General features: G+C 48.0%; 1 long non-coding RNA gene across 2 annotated transcripts in view; it reads right to left on the bottom strand.

The window, feature by feature from the left end:
* Positions 1–2,231: 2,231 nt before the first annotated feature.
* LOC311521112 overlaps positions 2,232–6,000 on the bottom strand; it is a 62,037-nt gene continuing 58,268 nt past the window's right edge. For both annotated transcript variants that reach the window (XR_014711797.1, XR_014711798.1), the window contains exon 4: positions 2,232–2,869. This is a non-coding gene — a long non-coding RNA (uncharacterized lncRNA). The remainder of the gene's footprint in view (positions 2,870–6,000) is intronic.

Genomic DNA, 6,000 nt, shown 5'->3' with positions numbered 1-6,000 from the left:
GGACAGCACTTTCAACTCAGATGCACTGGCCAGGTAGACAGGAAAAGGCCCGCGAACTTTTGAATTTCAATTTCCTGTTTGGCCAGCATGGCAAGCTGCAGGTGAGTGCAGAGCTCATCAGCAGAGGTGACCATGCAGAGCTCATCAGCAGAGGTGACCATGATGGAGTCCCAGAACCGCAAAAGAGCTCCAGCATGGACCGAACGGGAGGTACAGAATCTGATCACTGTATGGGGAGAGGAATCCGTGCTATCAGAACTCCATTCCAGTTTTCAAAATGCCAAAACATTTGTCAAAATCTCCCAGGGCATGAAGGACAGAGGACATAACAGGGACCCAAAGCAGTGCCGCATGAAACTTAAGGAGCTGAGGCAAGCCTACCAGAAAACCAGAGAGGCACACGGCCGCTCCGGGTCAGAGCCCCAAACATGCCGCTTCTATGATGAGCTGCATGCCATTTTAGGGGTTCAGCCACCACTATCCTAGCCGTGTTGTTTGACTCCTTCAATGGAGATGGAGGCAACATGGAATCAGGTTTTGCGGACGAGGAAGACGATGATGATGAAGTTGTAGATAGCTCACAGCAAGCAAGCGGAGAAACTGGTTTTCCCGACAGCCAGGAACTGTTTCTCACCCTGGACCTGGAGCCAGTACTCCCCGAACCCACCCAAGGCTGCCTCCCAGACCTGCCAGGCGGAGAAGGGACCTCTGATGAGTTTACCTTTTAAAACAGTATACATGGTTTAAAAGCAAGCATGTTTAATGATTAATTTGTCCTGGCATTCGCGGCTCTCCTGGATGTACTCCCAAAGCCTCTGCAAAAGGTTTCTGTGGAGGGCAGCCTTATTCTGTCCACCATGGTAGGACACTTTACCACTCCAGGCCAGTAGCACGTACACGGGAATCATTGTAGAACAAAGCATTGCAGTGTATGTTTGCTGGCATTCAAACAACATCCATTCTTTATCTCTCTGTGTTATCCTCAGGAGAGTGATATCATTCATGGTCACCTGGTTGAAATAGGGTGCTTTTCTTAAGGGAACATTCAGAGGTGCCAGTTCTGGGACGATTCTCAGTGGCTCCGAAACTTTTGCATGTGTAAGGGCACTTTTATGGAACTTTGTGACTTGCTTTCCCCTGCCCTGAAGCGCATGAATACCAGGATGAGAGCAGCCCTCACAGTTGAGAAGTGAGTGGGAATAGCCCTGTGGAAGCTTGCAACGCCAGACAGCTACCGGTCAGTCGGGAATCAATTTGGAGTGGGCAAATTGACTGTGGGGGCTGCTGTGATGCAAGTAGCCAGCGCAATCAAAGATCTGCTGATATCAAGGGTAGTGACCCTTGGAAATGTGCAGGTCATAGTGGATGGCTCTGCTGCAATGGGATTCCCTAACTGTGGTGGGGCCATAGCTGGAACCCATATCCCTATCTTGGCAGCAAGCACCGGCAAGAGCACCAAGCCGGCGAGTACATAAACCGCAAGGAGTACTTTTCAATAGTGCTGCAAGCTCTGGTGGATCATAAGGGACATTTCACCAACATCAACGTGGGATGACCGGGAAAGATACATGACGCTCGCATCTTCAGGAACTCTGGTCTGTTTCAAAAGCTGAAGGAAGGGACTTTATTCCCAGACCAGAAAATAAGCGTTGCGGATGTTGAAATACCTGTAGTTATCCTTGGAGACCCAGCTTACCCCTTAATGCCATGGCTCATGAAGCCGTACACAGGCAGCCTGGACTGTAGTCAGGAGCTGTTCAACTACAGGCTGAGCAAGTGCAGAATGGTGGTAGAATGTGCATTTGGACGTTTAAAGGCGCGCTGGCGCAGTTTACTGACTCGCTTAGACCTCAGCGAAACCAATATCCCCACTGTTACTACTGCTTGCTGTGCGCTCCTCAATATCTGTGAGAGTAAGGGGGAGACGTTAATGGTGGGGTGGGAGGTTGAGGCAAATCGCCAGGCCGCTGGTTACCTGCAGCCAGACACCAGGGCTGTTAGAAGAGCACAGGAGCGAGTGGTGCGCATCAGAGAAGCTTTGAAAACCAGTTTCATGACTGGCCAGGCTACGGTGTGAAAGTTCTATTTGTTTCTCCTTGATGAAACCCCCCGCCCCTTGGTTCACTCTACTTCCCTGTAAGCTAACCACCCTCCCCTCCTCCCTTTGATCACCACTTGCAGAGGCAATAAAGTCATTGTTGCTTCACATTCATGCATTCTTTATTCATTCATCACACAAATAGGGGGATAACTGCCAAGGTAGCCCGGGAGGGTGGTGGAAGAGAGAAGCACTGGGAGAAGTGGTGGAGGAGGGAAGGACAAGGCCACACAGCACTTTAAAAGTTTAAAACTTTAAAACATATTGAATGCCAGCCTTCTGTTGCTTGGGCAATCCTCTGGGGTGGAGTGGCTGCCGGAGGCCCCCCCACCGCGTTCTTGGGCGTCTGGGTGAGGAAGCTATGGAACTTGGGGAGGAGGGCAGTTTGTTACAGAGGGGCTGTCGCGGCGGTCTGTGCTCCAGCTGCCTTTCCTGCAGCTCAACCATATGCTGGAGCACATTAGTTTGATCCTCCAGCAGCCTCAGCATTGAATCCTGCCTCCTCTCATCATGCTGCCGCCACCTTTCAGCTTCAGCCCTCTTTTCAGCCCGTCACTTACTCTCTTCAGCCCGCCACCTCTCCTCCCGGTCATTTTGTGCTTTCCTGCACTCTGACATTATTTGCCTCCATGCATTCGTCTGTGCTCTGTCAGTGTGGGAGGACAACATGAGCTCAGAGAACATTTCATTGCGAGTGCGTTTTTTTTCACCTTCTAATCTTCACTAGCCTCTGGGAAGGAGAAGATCCTGTGATCCTTGAAACACATGCAGCTGGTGGAGGAAAAAAAAAGGGACAGTGGTATTTAAAAAGACACATTTTATAAAACAATGGGTACACTCTTTCACGGTAAACCTTGCTGTTAACATTACATACATAGCACATGTGCTTTCTGTTCAGCCACAGGCAAACAGCCCAGCAGGAACTGGCACCTCTGAATGTCCCAGACCTGCAACACTATGCGGTCCCACCAATCTGTGCTTGTTTCCTGGGCCCAGAATCGGCGTTCCACCGCATGAACCTGTCCCATTAGCACCAGGATGCATGCCTTGCCAGGGTCCGTGCTTTGAGAGAAGTCTGTGTCCATGTCCTCATCACTCTTGTCACCGCGCTGATGTTGCCTACTTGCCTGGTTTTACTTTGCCAGGTTCTGGTGCTGCATATACTGCTGGATAATGTGCGTGTTGTTTAATGTGCTCCTAATTGCCAAAGTGATCTGAGCGGGCTCCATGCTTGCCGTAGTATGGCGTCTGCATAGAAAAAAGGCACGGAACAATTGTCTGCCATTGCTCTGACGGAAGGAGGGGCGACTGATGACAAGACTCACAGGGTTGGCTTACAGGGAATTAAAATCAACAAAGTAAGTGGCTTTACATCAAGGAGAAACAAAAACAACTGTCACACAGAATGGCCCCCTCAAGGATTGAACTCAAAACCCTGGGTTTAGCAGGCCAATGCTCAACCCAGTAAGCTATCCCTCCCTCTGGTATTTCAAGCAGGACTGAATCGCCATTTGACAGGTTTGAGAGTAACAGCCGTGTTAGTCTGTATTCGCAAAAAGAAAAGGAGTACTTGTGGCACCTTAGAGACTAACCAATTTGGTTTGTCTCTAAGGTGCCACAAGTACTCCTTTTTTTGAATCTCCATTAAAGTTTTCAAGGTGCCCCTGACAGACCTCACCGAAACAATTGTCGGCAGTTGATTTCATGGAGGGAGGGAGGGAGCGGGGAGCAAATGAATACAAAACAATTCTGGTCTATTTCTTGTTTTGATCCACTCCATCTATCTTTTACATCTTTGGCTGGCAGCAGATGGTGCAGCAGGACTGCAAGCCATCCACATCTCCTGGATGCTCGGCAGAAGATGATGCAATAGGATTGCTAGCCATCCTCATCTCCTGCCTGCTCACCGTAAGATGGTACAATAGGACTGCCTGCAGGACTAAAGAGAATGACCTGGTCGAGTCACTCCTAATTTAGTCCCTGCACCCATGTCTGCCCAGGCGCTCCTGACCGACCTTACCGAGGTGGCCTGGAGTACCTTGGATACGATGAGGATGGTTTTCAGGCCTATGACACCATCTGCTGCCACAAGGCAATGGGTTGCTGTTGCTTTGTAGAAATGCAGTACCATGTCTGCTAGCACACAGGAGACATACGGTGACAGTGAGCTGAGCGGGCTCCATGCTTGCCGTGGTATGGCGTCTGCACAAGTAACTCAGGAAAAAAGGCGCAAAATGATTATCTGCCATTGCTTTCACAGAGGGAGGGAGGGCCTGATGATATGTACCCAGAACCAACCGCGACAATGTTTTTTGCCCCATCAGGCATTGGGATCTCAACCCAGAATTCCAATGGGCAGCGGAGACTGCAGGAACTGTGGGATAGCTACCCATAGTGCAACACTCTGGAAGTCGACCTTAGCCTCGGTACTGTGGAAGCACTCCGCTGAGTTAATACACTTAATGCACTTAGAGCATTTTGTGTTTGGGTCACACACAATTGACTATATAAAAATGATTTGGGGGGGAGGGATAGCTCAGTGGTTTGAGCATTGGCCTGCTAAACCCAGGGTTGTGAGTTCAATCCTTGAGGGGGCCATTTAGGGATCCGGGGCAAAAATTAGGGATTGGTCCTGCTTCAAGCAGGGGGTCGGACTAGATGACCTCCTGAGGTCCCTTCCAACCCTAACCTTCTATGGTTTCTAAAAAACAGACTTCTATAAATTCAACCTAATTTTGTAGTGTAGACATAAGAGATTCCTTACGTGACCCTCCAGTATTTCAAATCCATAAAGCAATACAGGTTAGCCGAGTTCTTTTTTTCCCTCAGGAGTCTTAGTTTAAAGTTGTCTTACATGAGACATAGTGTAGCTTATTGCTAAGGGCATTGCCAGAGAAGTCACTGGAGAGGAACTCACTGAGTTTGCAAGCACAGTTTGTATTTCACAATGACACAGAAAATGAGAATGTTCTGACAAAGAAACTACTAGTTTGAAGAAACCTAGAAGGTTCTTTCTCAGTGAGGATGCCCACCTTGTAACACAAATTCTGGTATCTTTTTATGTTTTAGCTTTACAGTTCTAATGGCTATTGTACTGTTAAAAGCAGTAATCAAACTGAAGATAGCAGAGGGACTATGGATGAGTATACAACCAAGTGAATGGCAATATTTTACAGTCCCTTCATTCCACTCATCTTCCTGTACCACATCATTAATCCTTCGACAAAACACTAATACAGGGGGCCACAAGGCCACTTCACAGCAATATTCTGCTAATAACCAACCATGCTTCCACCAGCATGGGACAAATCAGTACTGCAAAGACCTTTGTTGTTCTCTTTCATCACTCTGCCCGGGGATCAGTCACTCCACAATTTTGCTTTTCCTAGCAAAGTGACCTTCTTGCCCCACTACAATCTCTCCTCCCTTCCCCACCCTGCATGGACGTATTGATTTCAATGTACAGTTCATCCAACAGATGAAAAACCTAAAGGCTTGAACCGGTGGGGCAAGTTTGCTAGATTTCTACATATTGGACACTGGGAAGGCTCCATGATTCTTTTGAATACTGTGTAAGTTTTTCAAAACCACTGAGTGTGCTTTTACCATGGGGTTGCTAAGGCTTTGATAATAGAACTAATCACACTATTCAGGTCTGAGCTGTGACACAATAGTGACGATGGCACTAATAGCTTATTGACTGGCTCTGGCTGAGTAGTCTGTCATTTAATCACCAAAGCATCATTTAATCACCAAAGAATAGCCATTCAAGCTACTGAACAAAGGTCAATGACTAATTCAGAGCCCAGAACTCTTGTCCACGAAGGCACACAAGGTGAAACAAAGTATCAGGATTATTGTACCCAGGTGTTTTAATAACAGAAACTGTACACTTGATCCGA

Source organism: Lepidochelys olivacea (assembly GCF_965140295.1).
Source record: "Lepidochelys olivacea isolate rLepOli2 genome assembly, chromosome: 5".
Lineage (NCBI taxonomy): Eukaryota > Metazoa > Chordata > Testudines > Cheloniidae > Lepidochelys > Lepidochelys olivacea.
This window is presented reverse-complemented; position numbering and strand designations above follow the sequence as displayed.